This window comes from Sus scrofa, chromosome 1 (genome assembly GCF_000003025.6).
Source record: "Sus scrofa isolate TJ Tabasco breed Duroc chromosome 1, Sscrofa11.1, whole genome shotgun sequence".
NCBI classification, from domain to species: Eukaryota; Metazoa; Chordata; class Mammalia; order Artiodactyla; family Suidae; genus Sus; species Sus scrofa.
The window spans coordinates 32,467,938-32,488,861 of record NC_010443.5 but is presented as its reverse complement, the minus strand read 5'-3'; the positions used below and the strand labels follow the sequence as shown (position 1 = coordinate 32,488,861).

The window sequence follows — 20,924 nt, the reverse complement described above, 5'->3', positions numbered from 1 at the left end:
ATGTTATGAAGTTTGGGCCTTTTCTCAAAAGTAAAGTGGTACCATGAAAGGATTTTAAGCACAAAACTAAAAAACTTTTAAAACCACTATTCTGACTATAATATGAAAAATTTCTTTTTCCTTTTTGGCGTTGAGGGAGGGGTGGTGCTGTGTTCATGGCATACAGAAGTTCTGGGGCCAGGGATCAAACCCACACCACAGCTGCAACCCACGCCACAGAAATGACAATGCTGGATCCTTAACCTGCTGCACAACCAGGGTACTCCAAAATATATATAGCCGTATTAATGTTTAAAAAATAAAATATTAATAAATGGGTAGACACAGTCTCTGCTCCCCCGCCTTCAAAGAAAATTCTGCCATTGTAATCTCAATTTTGAAAGCAGCCCAACTGATCTATTATGGAATGAGCTGAGTTACTAAAGAAAGCTCTGAGATTCACAAAGAACACAGGAGAGACTACGGCTGAAAATGAGAGTTGGTGTTTATTGCTTGAGAAGAGACTGATTTAAGGGACAATCTGAGAGCTGTTTTTAAACTGTGATGGGGAATAATCAGAAAAATTCACAAAGTTATGAAGAGAATTTTTAAGTTTTGCTGCTATAATGAAACTACTTTTTTTGTTTTTCAAGAGATCATAATAAAAACATAAATAGTTTGTCAGTTGTTTGTCAATGTTGAGATTTGTGTTTCTTTGGCTACCAAAGTTAAAATTGGACCATGAGAGAGCTCAGTTTTGTGCAGGTTATAGTTCCTGAGTAAAAGTGGCAGTGGGATAAGTAGATAAATTCAAGAAATAGTCACTTGGTAGAATAAGAATTTGGGTAGAATAAGAATTTGGTAACCCACTCGAGTTGAGGGAGAGAGAAAGAAAGCAAAGTTAAAGAAAGAGCAATTAATTAGACAGCAAATTTATTCACCAAAACAGTTTTTAAAAAAGGAGGAAGAGAGGGTTTAGAGAGAAGTTAATGAGTTCAATTTAAATTAGCTAAAAGAGGTATAAACAAATAAGCCAACAGTAGAGACAAAATGGACTGAAGAAAAGTAATTAATGCAGAGGAAGACAGGAAAAGAAGAAAAACAAAGAACAGGTGGGACAAGTAGAAAACAAAGAGCAAAATGGTTACCCAACAACACCAATAATTAGATTAAATGTAAATGGTCTAAATGCACCAATTAAAAGACAGATTGTCAGAGTGGGTAAAAGTAAAACCCAATCCTATGCTGTATACAAAAAAAAAAAAAATCTACTTTAAAATGAGGACTGTTAATGAGAGAAATGGTATGAAGAAGCAAAGTGCGATCTGTACAGAATGAATTGAGATGGTAAAGCAAGGAGATGGCCCTACACACTAGAAATGAGGTGCTTTGTTTACTATAGGATTGAGGAGGGGAAGAGTCTAGAAAAAGAATTCATGGGAGTTCCCTTCATGGCTCAGTAGTTAATGAACCCAATTAGGATCCATGAAGATGCAGGTGTGATCCCTGGCCTCACTCAGTGGGTTGAGGACCTGGCATTGCTATGAGCTGTGGTCTAGGTTACAGATGTGGTTTGGATCCTGCATTGCTATGGCTATGGTGCAGGCCAGCAGCTGTAGCTCCGATTTGACCCCTAGCCTGGGAACTTCCATATGCCACAAGTGCAGCCCTAAAAAGCAAAAAAAAAAAATCATAATATTATGAATAATGGTGGTTCACATACTACATTAGGGTATAAGTAAATGTCCAAATGTGCTTACAACCCAATTACACAAGGAAATTTTAGTCACTAAACTATACAATCTTGGCTCAAAGTCCATGACTTGGAAACACCAGCAGGCTTTGAACCTAAAAATACGTCAATTCTAAGCTTGTGGTACTCCTTTTTCCTACCCTTATTTCCACTGTCCCTTTCTACTAGGATAGTAATGTGCACCTCCAAGGCTAGGTCCTCTTCTATACCTACACAAGACACAATGGTAGTCATATGGGGGGGGGGGGTAGCTTAAGAAATCTGTGTGCTACACCAAGAATGCATTTACAAGGGCTTTATAGTTTACAGTCTTCATCTTTTCCCAATTACATTCATACTTAGTAAATTTAAGCTCTGATATGTCTAATTTACATATAACAGAAAGCTCTTATTATTGGGTACCCACATTTCATTTTGCTCAACTTCATAAATCTAATGCTATAATAATATTTTTGTTCCTGGACTCCCAAAATGCCTGCATTCTTTAAAACAGCAATGTCCAATGTTACTTGAACTTCACCATATATATATATACCTCTTTCTACCAAATTTTAAGATTTGACACTATGGCCAAAAATTCTCAATGAACATTTGGAGGGGTTGTGCTAATTACAAGGGAAGGTGGGAACAATATGAAGGCCTAATACGATTACTACGCTGTCTTGGTTTTATTCCTCTTTAGAAAAACACATAGTATTTGTAAGAGAGAAGCATAAAAAATATTTTTTCAGGCTTTTATTTTGAGAAGACTGTGAAAAGTTCACATCCATGGTTATAATTTGTTTCTCTTGGATCTAAACATACACCCACCCATTGGCTTCAGAAAAGTGCTTGGACAGAAATCCTATGACAATGATACTTCCTGGAAATTTCAACTGGAGGAAAAAAAAGTATCCTTTTGATAAAGGGATAGCCAATAGCAAATAATGCAAATATTCTTTTGAATTAATACCAATTTGTAAAAACCTCTTACACAAAAGATACACTCATTCACTCAACAAATTTTCTCAAACAGCAATTAAGAAGGTAATTTACGAAAGGATTTTTCCCCCTCTCATACTTAATACATGGTAAGATTCTATTAGATTCTGTTAATTATTAAACAAAATGATTAGGAAAATTTTGTATTTCTACAGTTTTGGGGGGCAATACCCAGTCCCCAGAATGCCTCTTTTTGCTACTGACTGGCCTGCCTCTCCATGTGAGCAATCAGATTCCTAGAGGCCAAGAAGGCAATCTTACACCCACATCCCCCACAACCCAATAAAGTATCTGGCAGATAGTAAGGGACATTTGTTGAATGAATAGATGGATCATATTCATTAAGTAATATACAGCTACAAACAAAATCCTAGTAACAAAAAATAAACTCACTACAGGCGTCACTCCTGATCTTTTCCCCTCTTCACCCAGGCTCACTGCACTGTTTTTTTTCTTTACATGTATGTCTACTGCCGAAATGACCTTTTTTGAATTCTCAGTATCAATCTGCCTTACTGTGAACTTATGGCAGCTCATTCTTATTTATCTTTGATCAGCCTGGCACACAGTAAGACTGGGCACAAATTTGTCTCACAATAAGGAGCCACAAATACCAAATATACCTCCTTCAATCAGTACCACCAAGCTTCAGATGATTATTCAGTCGTTATAAAAAAAAAAAAAAAAAAAAAAGTACCTTAACTGGTAACAATGAGATTTACTATAAGTTAAATAACTACTAGATCTTAGTCACCTTTATAATAAATACCACCCCAAAATAAACTAAGAAAAACATATAATAAATGCCACCCAAAAAGGGCAATTTAAAGTACTAGATTTCACTTTACAGAGTGCAATTTGAGATTGCTACTGCAGTTGGAAATGTCACCTAGAAGTCATAAATAAAGCAAACACAAAAGGAGGCTTCCTTAGGCAGACTCCTTTAACTGAGGATAAAAATCACCAGCACAGATACGCAGAGAAATCAGGTAATTCTCTATAAAACTTAGCAGGTAGTATTTCTGAAACACAGATACTTGTAACTATGCCCCTTCCTTCAAAACCATAACAGCAACAAAAATTTTTGAAAGGCTTCCAGTGGCTCTGCAGGGAGTATGGAGACCAAACTCCTCTGTAACCTCCTGGGTTCAGCACTGACTGGCTCCAATCCAGATGTGCAGCTCGTCTTCTGCTTCCCATGCCCTCTTACACACAGCCTGAACTCCAGCCATACCAGCCTCCTCAGTTCGGAATAAGTCTTCGTGTTTCCGTGTCCTCATTAATGCTGACTCTCTTCTGTCTAGACTGTCCACTTCCCGTCTACACTTGAGGGAAAAAAAAAAAAAAAATCCAACCCAAGCTTTCAGGTATAAGGTTAAAAACGTTTATGACCAAATCTAACAATAGCTCTGTTACTGATTTTTAAACCATAGGACACTCAGAATAAAACGTAGGGTGAGGGGAAGCCTGATCAAGTTACATGTGAGTTTATGGTTATACACTCTCACAAATCCCAAGGCTATGAAAGAGAAGTCTGGTACTCAGCAAACCAGCCCATCGGGGAGTCCCTACCACTCTAGCAACATCCACTGGCAGAGGAAGCAGGATGCCAAGAATGGCAAAGTTGGAGTGATGTGGGCTAAGAGTGACACAGCCCTTTCTCTGAAGCAGCCCTGAGGTGCATATGGCAGATGAAAGCCATCCTCCCAGGGGACAGAACTGAGGGCAGGCAGTAGGATCTGATAAGGCACCACACTTCAAGGACAAGCTATGCCCAGAGCAATCTCTGCTCTTACTCATCGAATCACCCATCCCAGGAACCCCACAACTGATGACCTCCAGAGTGTGATTTCCAGCTATGTGACAAAGCAGGGCAGGGCACGGTCCTGGAGGAGGCCTCAACACTGGGGCTGATCACTGACAACAGAGCTGGATGGAAACCAGAGAATGGACATCACCCATTATAGGTATGCCTTGTTCGATGAGGCAAGACACTGCCTCTAGATGCAGGAGGTCAACAAAGACTCTGTATGGTCTGTCCTGGGGGAGAGAGGGGTTGTACCTATGAAAGCCGAACTAAGAGGATATATACACATTTACACTTTTAGAAAGGTGTGTGTACACACATATATATCAGACAAAAAGGGTGAAAAGTAGCACTCCTAATAATCAACTATCTGCCACACCTCACTTCCCCCTCTGTCATCATCTCCCCAATCACTTCCTCCTCCCATGATCAGCCTCAATCTAATGATTCTGCCTAGATCAATTCAAGTAAGTTTGAGTTCAGCCATGATTCGGTATCTCGTATTCCCCCTCCTTAATCCCTTTTTATCTCTTCCCATTATCCCCTATAATTCCACGTTAAACATACCAGAACATCTAAATTCGATAAATGCTGAATAAACCAATAAAACAGCACAGTTATAACAAGATAAGGAAATTTGTTTCGGCTGCCTTATCTACATGTCACAAGTAAACATTTTTCCCATTGGATCCCAGAGTCATGAGAACAGAGCTTGAGGTGTTTTCTCTCTTCTGGAGAAGGACTGGTCTGAGCATCCACCAATCCCCTGGGGAGGGTTTCATCCCACCTCAGCCTTTAATTATATAGGAATACCCACAGGGAGAAAGTTTATTTCTGCCATGGAGTTGACTGTAACAGGATCTGTCCTGTGCTAACTGTATATTTATCTTTCAAAGAAACAGATGGAATGGCATGACACAGGGCTTGGTATCATTATATAAAACAAGCCCAGCTGATGGCTAGACATATACAAACACTGTAATCCCTGTGTACCTCTGCCCCAGATGACAGGAGTCGGGCCACAGCAGAATCAGCTCTTGTTGGGAATCAGTGAGCCAGCTGTCCAAGACGAGCCAGGGCTTATGTGATCAGATCTTTACTTGTTTCAAAGGCTTCTTAATAGTTTTAATATAGACTTGTTAGGCTTTTATGATCCTGGAAAACATCCAAAAGGACTGGCCAATCCTCTTCCGACTAATATGTCTTTAGGCTATAAATGTACACACTTTCTACTAACCGAGAGCTTTCAAGTGAGTGCATCTAAGGAATGAATGCCCCATGGAGTGACATTTCCAAAATTAAGTACTACTGTCTTCAGAATTTGCAGAGATCTATTCACTACATTTTTGCCGAGGGAAAATGAGCAGGTTTAAAAGGATAATGCTGTTGTCTTACTCCAGATGTAAATTCACAGATAAAAGACTGAAAAATGCAAAATGCTTAACTGTGGTTGTGCCTAAACGTGGGCAATGGGAAATTTTGCCGTATTTGTATTTTTCTCTATTACCAAGTTTTCTCCACTGAACATACATTGCCATTGAGAAATATTTTAACAGATTAAAGTCCCTTAAAACAAAACAGATGACGTTTTCCCCCTTTATCTCTATACCCTTGCTTTAGCAGTTTTAAAGACAGTACAAAACGGAATGCCTAAGCCTTAGCAAAGTTATAATAAACTGGTAGTGTGCCATGTGGTATAGATTTACCTAAAACAGAGGTACATTCATACTGTTCCTCTTGGAGCTTGGCACTATCTACAAGAAAATTACTCGACTCCAAGAAGCACATGCTTTCAGACACTGTTACATCAGAGGCCCTTTTTTTAAAGTTAGATTTTAACTGGATTTAAAAGAATGAAAGGCATTTCCTGGATTTTATCAGGGCAATTTCCCAAAGGATTTTTGCCCCCACTTCTTAATACAAGGATTAAAGCCACTTAGCAAAGTAGAGTGTATACTTGCCACTTAACATGCTATTAAGAACATAAAAATTAAGAGAGTTTTAAAAAGCAGTAGTACATGCCAGAAGAAGCTGTTGTAGCAGTCTCCCATGAAGTTAGTCAAAAAGCATCAAACATCTGAGTGCAGGAAGGATCCGCTTTCGGACCACACAGCACTACGGAGAGACAGGGAACACGTATCTACATTCAATCAAGAAAGGGCCTTTCTTTGTTTTACCCTCAAATGACAAGTATCACTGTCGAGTTTTCACTACAACTTCATTAAAATACCAAGCCATACACACACGCAATTTAACACAGCACAAGGAGGACAGCGACATATTTTTCAGAACTGCAAAATGGCATCTGCAGAATGTCTCAAAGGAATGACAAAGGCACTTCTTTAGCCCAAACAAAGAGGACAATGTTTCCACTAGGACACTACAGGACTATTGCATTTCAGGGGGGAAAGGCAGTAAAAATTAACACAAAACAGAAGTGAACGTGTAGAATAACCGTCTGTGGAGAAGAATTAAACTATTGAGAATACAAGTTCCATTAAAGCACACAAAAATACAAGAGTGCTTAAGGTCTTTAAAACAGGGTGATTTCAAAGAGGAAATGTGAAAAGAACAATAGCTCAAAAACTCAAAATTATCAATTGAATTAACTGTTTTAGATTATATAACACCATGCATCTATAATTCACATTGCTTAAAAGATGGCTTATGAACAAGCTATGCCAGCACATGTTATCATTTCACTTAATTTTCTCAAGACCACTCTACTAGAAATGTTCTATCAATGCCACACTTGACAGATAAGGAAACTGCGGCCAATAGATATAAAACAACTCAGGATCAACCAGATCTGAGTTTCAACTCCTGCTCTTCCATTTATTAGCGATGAGACCTTAACTTTCTCTCCAAGATACTTTTACTCTGCATGGCAAGACTATCGGCATCAAATAATGTTCACAAGGATTAAAGACAAACTATTGTCAAAAGTAGGGCAAGAAATTTCCTACAATAGTGTACTCAAATGGAACTAAAGGCTTAATAGATTGAAGGTGGAGAAAAATTGAGATAGACCTCCTCAATCAAGTAACATCTCAAAACACTGTTAAGAGAAGGGCTTAAGAAATGCCTTAAAGGAAGGGAAGAAAGGGGAGAAAAGAAAAAGAATGAAAAGAAAGCAAGCCAAAACCCAGGGTTAATTATAAAATATCTGAATATGTTGGGTGAAAAAAATTATAATCAAGACCTTATACTGACTGTACTTCACTTTTATCTGATGTATATGTACTTAGTAATCTTCAGTGGATAGTACCCTAAAAAACAATTTCATTACTTTTGTATTAAGGAGGAAAAAACCCACATTTATAATTACTAAGAGTAGACTGATTAAGTAAAACCAGTAAATATGATTCCAACAGTTTCCCATAACTAATAGTTTCCCATAAATTTGTTAGCCCACTTTGAATCTCTCTCTACCCAGTCAAACTTTCTAAACTCCAGTTCTGATCACATCGTTCACCTGTCTGGAAAACCTCAGCGAATACAGAAAGAAAACCCAAGTTCTTCCATCTGAAATGCAGAGTCCTGCAGGCTCTATCCAGACCCTCCTTTCCAGCTGTTCTGCTTGGTACTATGCATGATCATCTCCACTGCTGAGGGAGGAAGTCACGAGTCTCCAGGCTCACTCCTTCTCAAAAGTGACCAAACTAACACGCATACCCATTGGCACCTCCACCACTGGGCAAAGTTAGCTACCATGCTGACCTTGCCGAAGACCTCCCTGCCAGCCTTCCCTCCTTCAGATGCCCACAACACTGCCTTCCTCCCTTCCAGAGCTCAGCGCTTTTCAACAGTCCTGACCCCATGTCCACATCTTATCCACCACACTAAACAAGTCTGTCTTAAACGCATCTCTATCCTCCAGAGCAAAACATGTACCACTTGGCACAAAGTTATGCTTAATATACCTGGGTAGGAAAAAAAAAAAAAAAAAAAAAAAAAGGTTAAAAGAAAACACCTTTAAGAAACTCAGGGAGTTCCCATCATGGTGCAGTGGAAACGAATCCAACTAGGAACCCTGAGGTTTCAGGTTCAATCCCTGGCCTCGCTCAGTGGGTTAAGGATCTGGCATTGCCATGAGTTGTGATGTAGGTTGCAGACATGGCTCAGATCTGGTGTTGCTGTGGCTGTGGCCGGCAGCAGTAGCTCCAATTGGATCCCTAGCCTGGAAATCTCCACATGACACGGGTGGGGCCCTAAAAAAGAAAAGAAAAGAAAACTCAGCACACCTGTTTTTTCAAATAATTCCAGGCACCATCCTCATCATATTTTTCTATTAGCCAAGATAATCACCTTAAACAATTCAATAAAGTAAGCCGAATGTTAAATTCAACGGCACTCGAATGGAACAAATACAATTTTGGCACATTTACAATGAGAAATCTCATGCCATCTTTTAAGATTCACATGAGGAAAACACGAGGAGTGAGAGATTTACTATCTTCACCCGCATGACTGGTTCTTCTCATGGGTTAGGACCAACCTAAAGAGTCATCATCTTCACGAAGGCGTTGAATTCTAAGAAAAGCAACAAAGAAACAGAAATGTCACTGAAATAAGTGCTACAAAATATATTTGGCGAGACAGGTCCTCCTGAATCATATAATTTTACATGGGGGAGGCGCCTGAAAAAATAATGTAGCCAATCCCTTATTATCACAGACACCAGAGATTCTAAGAAATTCTAAACTGAGCTAAGTGCCTGGAAGTTTTTTTTTTTTTTTTTTTTTTTTTTTTAAAGAATATACTAAGGCAGAAATTTATCCTCCTGACCAGGTATTTCTCATTTGCATTAACTTGTTATATCAACCAGGTGATGAGCTCATGTTTCTGAAGGAATTTGGCCCTTAGCAGTTTCCCAAATGGAGCTCATTTTTTCATTTCCCAATGCGCTTTACACTGGAGAGCTTCCAACAGGCGTGAAAACAGTATGAAAATGTACACTAGCGGCTGCCTATTTTTTAAACTATAGTCATTATAATAATCTCCTTCATGCAAAGCATTTATCAGATGAAAGTATAAAGGATTTTCTTTCTCATCTCTCAAGGTGGCACAGAAATCAGAAAGCACCAAGGAAAACATGAAGGGCACCTTTGCAGGAAAGCAGCAGCTGTGACTGTCAGAACCAAGGCTCTAAGACAAGACATTCACTGTTTTATTCTTTTGGAATACCCAAATATAATTGGGTAACAGTTACACAGAACTTTTAGGGTATATCTATATAGATACAATATGAGCTTGTCTTTCAGGAAAACTGGCCAACCCAAATAACCAAAAACTGGACCATATCTCAACCAGCTCTGCGGCTGATTCCTCATCAGCCGTCCCTTCTTAGTTCTGCTGCAAACAGCACCCCATAAGCTAGAATGCATGGATATTCATTTCTTCAATACTACTACTTCCTCATGTGGTCCAAACAGAGCATCCAAAGAAAAGCACTGACTCACAGTGACCAGGAATAGATTCACTGGATAATCACCAATCTCCTCAGAACACACACCTGCAGCCCAGATCTCCGACTGCTGCCACCACCTTGCTCACTGGCACCGCACAATCCAAGGACGCCTGGATTAAGATAAACGCCTTAAGTAGCAGTGCTGACACAATTCAGTTCCTAATGCTTATTCAGAGGCCGTCCAGCCCTGGGTCAGGAAATAATGCGACCGATACTAGAACCCAATGGTAAACATAAGTAGCTCTAGGAGGTCGTGGTCCTTTCCCAACTGGAATAATGAATTCCTAAGTTACTTTTTTTTCGCTGAACCAAGCAGAAACAGGTGGAAAATAACTCCACACAGCCTGAAGAGTGTGCAGATCCATTATTAAATACAACAAATACAAATCTTGAGAGAAATAAGATCACACTAGCAATGTGAAACTTTGTGCACAAGGACATTGCAACGATGCACTTCTTTGTTAAGGGAAAAGAACACACATGTAACACACACATCACACAAGTGTGCTTGATCCCTAAAATGGTGTGGCTGCTATCCTGTGCAGCCAGCCCCTGCCATCTCTCCTTTTGCATCACATCTTCTGTGTCCTGACGACCTGGGGAGATGGGGGGAGGGCTCCAAGCCGATTCTAAGGCAAGCAGCTTAGAGAGAAATAGGGAAAAAATGAGTTTGATCAAAAAGGAGACTCTTCATATCATATGGAACAAACTTTTTGGAATAAATTAAATATCACATCATAAGGTAGGCAGAACCCTGCCAGGAAAAAAAAGGAAAAAAAATTCTTAATTCAGTTTCTCCCTACTTCATCCACTCAGGCTATTTCCGTCCTATTTCTCCAACACTTAAGCTGTCATCTCTAGCGGAGTTTCCCCACCCACCCCAGTCGTTTGAAAAACTCCTGGGAAAAAAACCAAAAGTGTACTCAACTTGGCCAAATGACATTCAGATTTTGTCCCCACCCTACTATCTGGCTATTTACCCTTATTTCTCGATCTCTTTCCATTCGTTCTCCCTTTCTTTCTTCCCCCTCCTACAAATACATCCCAGCAATTATTTCCTTTCTTCCTTACTCCCTACTCCTCAGATTTTCCACACTAAGCTTCTTCATTCCCCTCATCCCACCTTCAATTCTTCCCTCAAGGTGCAGGAAGCCGAGAAATGTACAAATTACCGGTAAGTCTTCAGAATGCAGAAGGTTCTCTGCTGAAGACTTCTTGTCAAGGAATTTCTCCAAGAAACACAAAACCTGAGGATTCTCCACCACCTATTTTTCAGACAGCCCTTCCATCACACTAAAGTCACTTCAGCCGTTTTATATGGTTTCTTCTAGACTGACTAAGGTCAAACAGAGGTGAGGGTGAGTCTGCGGCTGCGTGTGCCAGTACATTGTCAAATCCATAACAATCGCCTCAAAAAGGACATCTAAGTCCTCCGTGGCCAAAACAACGTGCAAATCATGCTAGACTTGCTTTTTCTGCAGAGACATTCCTGAAATCAGTAGTACCAGCAGAACGATCAACTCCCAGAGAGAGGAGACTATGTTCCCAAATTTGTCCTAAATGTGCTCAGAGCTTTTTTTTTTTTTTTTAATCAAGTCACAGTAATAACGATGGGAGCCTACAAGGTGCTTGGCCAGTACTAAGGAGATGAAGCAAAGAGGAGGGAAGAGAGGTAGAAGGAAGGAAGGGAAACGACAACATCCCTGTTCTTAAGGAGCTGATGGTCCAGTCTGCTCACAACACACCAACCCTGTGGAAAGTTAGCACTCACAAAATGCGCACATTTCAAGACAGCAGGAGAAAAAATACTGTAAGACTGTGTGAGCAACTGCCAAAGGAATTACATGGCTAAGAATTCCTATGGGAATTCAGCAAAATAAGACAACTATTTGATGAGAATTTTTTAGACAACTATTTGATGATAATTAACCGTTTATCAGAACCACTAAAGAGTTTTAAGAGGTATTGGTTTTAACATGGCAGAAAAGAAAAACTTCAAATATGCTTATGCTGAGTGTAAAACATATACCTCTAAACTTCCCTCCCAGAGTTCCCATCTGGTGCAGCAGAAACAAATCCAACTAAGAACCATGAGGTTGCGGGTTCAATCCCTGGCCTTGCTCAATGGGTTAAGGATCCGACATTGCTGTGGCGAAGGCTGGCATCTGTAGCTGTGATTTGGCCCCTAGCCTGGGAACCTTCATATGCCGTGGGTACGGCCCTAAAAACTAAAATAAAATAAAAGATAAATGTCACTCCTTCCAGGTTCACATCAAATAACCCTAGGAGAGCAGCAATCCAGCCATCTCATAATGGTTTCTAAATGTCTCCAAATCACTGGGGGCAAATTCATTTAACTACACAGGTGTGTTTGAGGGGTCTCAATGTTGCACTTTTCACACTCCTGGTGGGATAGATGAAATTCTCTGGGGCAATGCTCTCTACCCTAGAGGTTAATACTTCACAAATTCTCCCTAGTAAATAAAGTTAGAAAGGCAGGATATTATAGTTAAAAGTATACTGGCAGAATGGTAGAGTTAAAAGTATACAGTTCTAACTCTGGTTCTGAAAGTAATGGTAATTTGAAGCAAGTCATTTAACCTCATTTTACTAAATTTCCTCATCCACAAAGATGTCTCTCAAAGTGGCTCAAAGGTCTAAAATTCTACATTCTAAAAGACTATTTGGCATGGCAAACTGTGCACAAAATAAAGTTAAATGAAAATAAGCATCACAACCCATTCATAAGCATCACAAACCAAACATATCTTATGAGCCCTACTTTGCGAAATGTAAACAAACATGCATTTATTGAGTAACCTATAACCTCTGAATATAGCTATAAAGAATAAAAACAACATATTAAATGATAATGTCTGAAAGTGCAGATGAGGCTGGCTTTTATTATTTATGCTTCTCTGGATTCCAAGTTTTATTCAACAAACATATAAATTTATCATGATAAAGATCTGGTCCCTTGAACTCAAGCTTGACCTCTTCAGCCTCTACACAATATGCTGGAAATCAATTCTCTTGGAAATATCACTGGCCAGTCCTGGATTAGGGGGAAAGAGAGGGGGGAACCCATCAACCTTGTTTTTCCACAGCTACTTTTCTCATCTAGTCTGAATCCCCTCCTCTGTCCCCACCCTTCCTCATAAAAATCTCTTGAGAGTGATTAAACGCAAGTAACCTAAACCTGGAATTTCTGGGACAGCATAATTTTCAAAAAGCACTGTATTTTCATCTCCTACTTCTACACACACACCCAGAATTGGATTTCATACTTATTTTTGCAACAAAACCTCACAGTAGTACTTAAACGTCCTTTAAAAAAAAAAAAAAAAAAAAAAAAAAAAAGGCAAGGGCAGGCTATGGGGGCAGGAGGGAGGATGGGATTTGGCACCTGTGGAGGTGATGTCATCACCAGCCAGGGCTCTGAACTGCCTCTGGAATGCAGCTGTGGCTAGAATCCCTTAGCCCACCCAATGCTATTTGACATAAAATCAGTCTTTCCTGGCCCAAGAAAACCTCACAGTCACACTGACTGTACTCCGCTTAGGAATCCTACACTCACAACTCTTCGGCCTTAAACATTTTGTAGAGCATTGCAACAAATACCATTAGGACCATCCTTGGAGGCCAAACTTGAGCATCTCGAAACTGTTATTTAACATCTGGCAGGCCTGAGATGGACTAATTCTGCATGTCTGTCTATAGGCAATCTCTAATTCATGATAGACCAGATTTTCAGTCACTGCCTTGAAGGGGGAAAAAAAAAAAATACATACACCCCAACCAAAGTGAGGACTTGGTTGCCGAAGGAGTGAACACAGTGAGAGAATGAGATGACAAAGTGAAGTTGGGAATGGGAGCCTCGATCCTTACTCTGGAGATGAGGCTAAGAGAATCTAATGCCTGGCTATCCATACAGATAAGATAAAATAATGTAGAAGGACGGTTTCTGACATAAACTCTAAGTTATTTCCCCCCTCCCACAGAACAGTCATTAAAGGGAGTACTAACTCCCCCAGCCTACTTAAGAAGGGCCAATGAATCTATAATGGGCCTGGAAGTACTTGAAAACTTAACTGCCAGTCGTAACATTTCAAAGGAAACACACAGAGTTACAAGAATAACATATTTGCTCCCGAGAAAAATGAGTGGGAGACGACCCCATCTGCCACCCTTCATTCATACTAGACACCCCAGTAAAGAAGCCTGCATTCACCACTGCTCCTGCAAGGGGCCCGCCCAGGGATGGGTACCTGAAGAGGGGCTGGTGTGGGAATTCCTGGAAACTGGCGGGGAAGAGCTGCTGCAACCAGGGCCTCCGCCCAAGTTGCCCACCTCCTCACTCCACAGTGCACTGATCCCTTTTTTCAGAGCCACAGACTCTAGCGTCCCACAGCCAACACCTGACCAATGTGGTCCAGTATGAAGGGAGACAAACTTCCACCTCCCAAGTTTGGTCTATAAAACCACACAAGGCCTTACAATTCACCATCAAGAAGTTCCCAGCATGGCTCAGCAGAAATGAACCTGACTAGCATCCATGAGGACGCAGGTTTGATCCCTGGCCTCCCTCAGTGGGTTAAGGATCCAGGGTTGCTGTGGTGTAGGTCACATGCAGCTTGGATCCCCTGTTGCTGTGGCTGTGGTGTAGGCCAGCAGCTGCAGCTCTGATTCGCCTCCCTAGACTGGGAACTTCCATATGCTGTGGGCATGGCCCTAAAAAGACCAAAAAAAAAAAAAAAAAAATCATTGTCAGGATTTTACTACTCAAAGCAATGGGGAGATGGACAGGGAACATCCACGTGTCTGTCCACTCTCACTTACATTCTAAAGGCTAAGCCAAGATCACACTGGGATACTAATACTAATGTTTTTTTTTTATTTTTAAAAATCATCAAGACAGCAGAAAGAGAAAGAAGCCAGAACTTATATACCACAATTCCCATGACTGTCTACTTAACCTTTTTCAGAGCTTTGTCCTCCTCACAATCCTCAAAAAAGTTAATTTTCAATTTTCCATGGCTGATTACATGTTATGTGGTCAACCCACAACTCTTAAGTTGCAGAAAGCTCTCCCCCATGACCCAAGCACATCCAAAGCCCCATCTGCTCACTGCCCAGCTTTTACAGAATCACAGATTCTTGGCAATGACCCATACTCTGACATGTTTGCAATCTATCTTCTTCAGTCTTGACAGGGACGTGCCACAGACCCAGTGTTGAGCCAGAAACTCAACCAACAGAAGCGCCATATTTTCCTCCACCACCTCATCAGGCGTGAAATCTCTGCTAGAGGAGAGGGGAGCTGAATCCCAAGCCTGGAGTGCATTCCAACTCGAAATCATTTTTATTACCTATACTCCCATGCCTTCTCTAAAGTCCAGAGCAGAGGGAGGGGTGTGTGTTGCTCCTACTTAAAAAGTGAATCCCCATGAACCTGCCCTCTGCACTGGCTCAGTTACCCAGCCCCACAGTTCCCAAACACTGACTTGCAAATTTTTCTGTGACCCAGAGTAAAATGTTTACATCCCAACCCAGTTGACAAATACACAGTAAACACACCCAGTTATAATGGAAAAAACTCTGAGCTGTCCTAAAGCCTGTGCTTAGGCATCTGTACTAAATCCCACCCCAACCCCTCGTCTCTGGGGCCTTCCCCCGCCAGGGGGCACTTCTTTCCTCTCCCTAAAGGGAAGCTGTGCACAGCGGCCAAGCTCCACTTCAGCCAGGGAGGTTTATCAAGGTGTAAGTGTTCCTAATTGAATATTGGTCCCAAAGGGGAAGACTTTTTTTTTTTTTTTTAATTCACTTAAAAGTCTGTATAGGCTAGATAAGGCCCCAACTCTCCTGTTGTTTATTCTGTTTCTTTATCTAAGTGCCAGTCATGGCCTTCTAAAATGATTTTTTGAAAAATCCTGCCCTAGACCTATATAGAAATCCTACCATTATCTCATTTCCATTCATCCCAACCTCTGATTTCCTTCTGTCCTTCCTCCTGAACCACAACTCCAACAATTCTTTAACCCTGAGTGGCCTGTTCCCCCACCACCTTCCAACCACCCTGTCTTCATTACCCGCCTTCAGCAGCTTGGATTCCATGAGCCACCAACAGACCCCCTTAACCCACAGCGCCTCTTTCCTCCAGCACAGCCCTGTGCTCTACAGCTCCACTTAACTCCAGCCTTAGGTCAACAAAACTAGGTAACCATGCTAACTTTTCTCAATTTAAATTCACAGACCCAATGGCATCAACTGGGAGCTTGGGGTTAACAGATGCAAACTATTGCATTTGGAATAAATAAGCAATGAGATCCTGCTGTGTAGTACAGGGAACTGTATCTAGTCACTTGTGATAGAGCATGATGGAGGATAATGTGGGAAAAGGAATGTTCATATATGTATGTGTGTGACTGGATCACTTTGCTGTGCAGTAGAAAACTGACAGAATGCTGTAAACCAACTATAATGGAAAAAATTAAAATCATTAAAAATAAATAAGTAAATTCACAGCCCCTAAATCTTAAGAGATCTCCAGAAATCCTACCACAGTTCCCTAGTCAACACACCCCCCCCCAGGCTCCTGGAGATGGATTTTACACTTGTACACAAAGTAAAAATTAGAGACAAAAAATATATGACACTGGATGTTGAATCTTCCTATGGTCTCAGCCACAATCTAACTATAGCCGTCCTCCAATAAGGAAAACCTGTTCAACAAAATCTATGTGATAAAGTCACTGGTCATTCATCAAAAAAAAAAACAAAAAAACAAAAAAACTACCCAGTACAAGGCTGACTTCCAACATCATTAAGCTTTAAAGGCACTTAACCATTAGAGAATAAAAGAAAAAGTGTATTTACTCACAAAAGTCTTGTTTTCTCGCATTTTATAAAAAGGTTTGGTAATAGGCTCTCTTTAATTCTCTGACAAAAGTAGTCCGGTGCCACTCTGCCCCACCTCTCTAATCATTCTCAGGCATAAGAGTTATTTTGTCCACACATAATTTGTTCAACCATGCAAACACCTGTGCAATCAGGCATGTTCAATTTGCAAGGGACAAGTCCAACAGTGTGGCCACAGCAATAAGTACTGGTGCCCAGCTAGTGGGTCTTTTGCTAGGGGTTAAAAAAAAAGGGGGGGAGCTTTTTCCCATAATTATCTTTGTTTTGAATCAAAATATCTAATAAATGCTTTCATGGGACTCCACAGAAAAAATAAAAACACATGCATTAGAGAGTTGCTACTTATTCTAACCCAGGCCACTAATGGTGACCTTAACACACATAATAAAGCCCTGAGTAAAATAAGGCTGTGTCTCTTCAAATTGAAGGGCCAGTAGAAGTGAAAGCCAAGACACTATATCTGCCCAAGGGGACAATAAAAGGTCAAGACCAGACATCAATGTACTGTAAGAGAACTGCCACAGGGAAATCACTGCAGGGTGTCAAGGGTCATTCTATCACTTTAAAACTCAGTTCTTGGAGGGGAGCGGGAAACAACGTGACTAACACAGTTGAGAAATCAGGCTTGAAATCACATATGCCAGCAAAATAGGCAGACTGAGAACATGCAAAGGCTACAAGCCCTTCAGAGCAAGAGGGTAATTTAGCTTGGAGGAACCTCAGGTAAAAGTCATCAATGCCACTTAGACTGCTAACATTAAAAAAAAAAAAAAAAAAAAAAAGAAGTGCAGAGTCCAAAACCACACCAGTAAGATCAAACTAACATAAAAATTCCTACCCTTCACTTACATGGGCTCCTTTCCAGGTACCCTAAGTTTCAAAAGCCCTACCAACTATTTTCTGACACTCGTTTTAAGATTCCTAAGGTGTTTCCTTCTTCTCCACCATTCATCCACTCCACATGGAGGAAACGACCACTATGTACCCAGGACTGTGCTAGGACATATAATCCAACAAGGGACACAGGGGAGGAAGCCAGAGATTTCATTTCACTCTGAGAAATACCTCCATAAAGCAATCTGCTAAAAGGTAGCAGAGAATGAAGGTAAAATTAGAACCATTTCTAAAGGATGAAGAAGCAAAGAAAGGAGGTACAGCATCCCAGGTACTTGCAAAGGCATCAAGATCCCAATACAGCTTGCTCCACTTAAAATCACAAAGGTCAGGTTCAATAACTCAAAATGCAAAAGTCAGTTGATCTTCCTACTATTATGGCACTATTTGATAGATAGTGGACATAGAGATTTCCTCTTTTTCAGATTATTTAGAAAATTCCATTTATCCACGGTACTTGCTTTCAGTTTACATAAGTAATCAACGCTTAACTCTAGATATGGGTGAACCTGTGAAGATCACTCCCAACAGCACCCCTCTGAATTCTACTAGGACCTTCAGCCCAGTCAAAATTTTGGTGAATATTTCTTTCATTCTTTGGCTTTTCTCCATCCCCACACCAAAGTCTTTCATGCACCATCCTTAATAGGCAGTCAATCAATCGTGACAAAGATAACTGCAGATAATAGTTTCAGGTGTGATCTCCTCTAAGTCAGGATGGGGGATAAAGGCAGGAAGCAGCTAAAAGACAGAATCCAATGTCAGGTCAACTTGTGTTATTGGGCTTAGGGCTGGGTGAGTAGACAGATGGAGAGCCTCTTCCTCTACCTCTAGAATAGAGAATAAAAACTCACCTCATTATCAGAGTTGTTCTGCTATTAGAAAAAAAAAAAAAACTCACAAAGACAGAAGCAGTCTCTGATCAACAAGATTTGGTTGGTGCCCTTGGTTAGCTAGGTCAGGGCTTTTCAGCCTTTGCACTCTTGACCAGTAATTCTTTGTTATCCAAGGAGCTGTCCCGTGCACTGGAGAATGTTTAACAACATTCCCAGTCTCTACACACAGATGCTAGCAGTGCTCCCTCAAATCATGGCAATCAAAAATGTCTCCAGACATTGCTAAGTGTCCCCAAGGGGACAAAATTCACCCACCCACCCTCATTCCACTTGAGAACCACTGTGCTAGATTATGAATGTCAGCCTCCATACTAAATATACAATAAAGACGCTGATGGTGGTGAACAGAGCAAGATACTAAGAAAACGGCCACGTCTTAATCAGCGACTGTCTCTATTTTAATGAAAAGCAAATAGATACCATTAGAAGAGGGAGATCAAAATAAAGACCAAAAAAGTAAAGTCTGAAGTATTTAAGCAACACTAAGTACACAGATGCTCAGATATGGTTAAAGCTGCAATTGAAAAAGAGTTTAGTGAAAACATTAGGTCAAACCCAAGTCTATCTTTATTCCACATATCCAAGCCCAATCCACCAAAAAATAAATCTTTGAGAGTTTAATTCTTCTACAAAATGAGTATCTGAAACATAATTATTCTGAAATAATTAGGAATGCACAGACCAGACTCCAAATTCGGGCTGGCTCCAACCATTTTCTGGCTACCTGACACTTTACCCTCTCTAAGCTTTTTCCCATTTCCAGAGAAGTAAACCACAGAGCCAATACGAGGGCATGAGCATGCGCCTGGATCGCCGTCAGTGCTATTAAGTGGCAATCAGCAGTAGTTTCACATACATATTTTATAAACACACTTCTGCTACAAAATGGAACATGTCGCCCAAGTGAACTAATAAGCAAACACACTCCTAATAAGTTACCTCAAAAAAAAAAAAAAAAATCCATTCCTATAAAAATACCTTAAATGCCAAGACTTACCTGCACTTTTTAAGGCAGGAGAAGGATGGATTACCCTCCTTGCCCATGGTTACAATAAAAGTAAATTATAAAAGCTGCTCTTTTTCAAGTACCACATTATGCACCACTTGGGCTAACTCCAAATACATTTCCCCAGGCCGCTATCCAAATCAACCAAAACGTCATTTTAAGTGGTTGAGTTTTAAAGATTCACCATATAAAATTTCTATAAAGTCTAACAAGTAGGAAAGAAGAGCGTTTTCTCACACATACCCACAGCCAGTTTGCAGTTGCTGTTGTTGCCTCACAGAAGTTGTTTTCTAGCCACAAGCTACTACAAATTGTTCAGACCTTTTGGCAGCAACACAGGAAACTGCCCTTTTCACCCGTTCTCCCACAAAAATGTAGTCAATTTCTAGGCAGGCCCATCTCTCAAGGCTACTTGCTTTAGGGAGCCAAATGCACACAATTTTTCATTTAGCGATATGAAAGGGCCCCAAATATTCTGCATTTTTGTGAAGAAAGCTGAAAGCAAATCACCAAACGACCTGCGGGCAAAACTCTCTATTAAACTAGCCCATAAAGTGAGCTAACACCGCACTTTACACCGGCATTTGAAATTTATAGGGCATTTGGCATCACAGCTGTTTCTGTTTTATCCAAATCGTCCAGGATGCAATAGGCAACACATGAAGCCATTTCCTGATGCTTAATTGTCTCTTGGCTTCCCACCAGTCTCAACTTGTCATGTTTCAAATAAGTAGGTACATCTGCCTTTTGACTAAAAAAAAAAAAAAAAAAAAAAAAAAAAAAAAAAAAAAAAAAATCCCATGTCTTTGAATCTAGGGTTTTTCTATAATCTTAAGGGTCACATAAAGGTATCTGGGCAAGATAAAAAATGAAGCTTTTTTGTCTCGGCTTTTTTATCTGGGCATACAAAATCAATCTATATTTTTCTCCTTCAATTATTTAAGGAGAGGTGAGGGCAGGAGGTGGGAAATTACTCAACAGCTGTAACGTATTTAACTTCTAAAAATAAAGCCAAAATTGCCTTCTGAATACAAAACTAAAGAAAACCTTCGAAAACCAGGAATTCCTTTGTATCCCATTTGGCTTAAAATTTCACAGACAGATCATTTATTAAAAAAAAAAAAAAAAAGAGAGAGAGAGAGTGAGAGAAAGAGACCCAAATGGCAAAAAAGCATCTGCAGTTGCTCAGAAAATAAAGCTGTACACGCCCCTTTACTGGG

The 20,924-nt window shown here is 40.3% G+C and overlaps 1 protein-coding gene across 37 annotated transcripts in view; it reads right to left on the bottom strand.

Annotated features, from left to right (window-relative positions):
• The window catches only part of EPB41L2 (erythrocyte membrane protein band 4.1 like 2), a 212,434-nt gene that overhangs the window by 141,782 nt on the left and 49,728 nt on the right, over positions 1–20,924 (bottom strand). Inside the window, exon 1 of one of the 37 annotated variants that reach the window (XM_021088053.1) lies at positions 19,948–20,452. The exons of 32 other annotated variants lie outside the window; for them this stretch is intronic. The gene's annotated coding sequence lies outside the window, so the exon portion shown is untranslated. Of the gene's footprint in view, positions 1–3,947; positions 8,442–10,035; positions 10,057–11,162; positions 11,186–19,695; positions 19,719–19,947; positions 20,453–20,924 lie in introns of those variants that run through there. 4 more of the 37 variants (XM_021088093.1, XM_021088106.1, XM_021088109.1 and 1 more) reach the window with 4 other exon arrangements.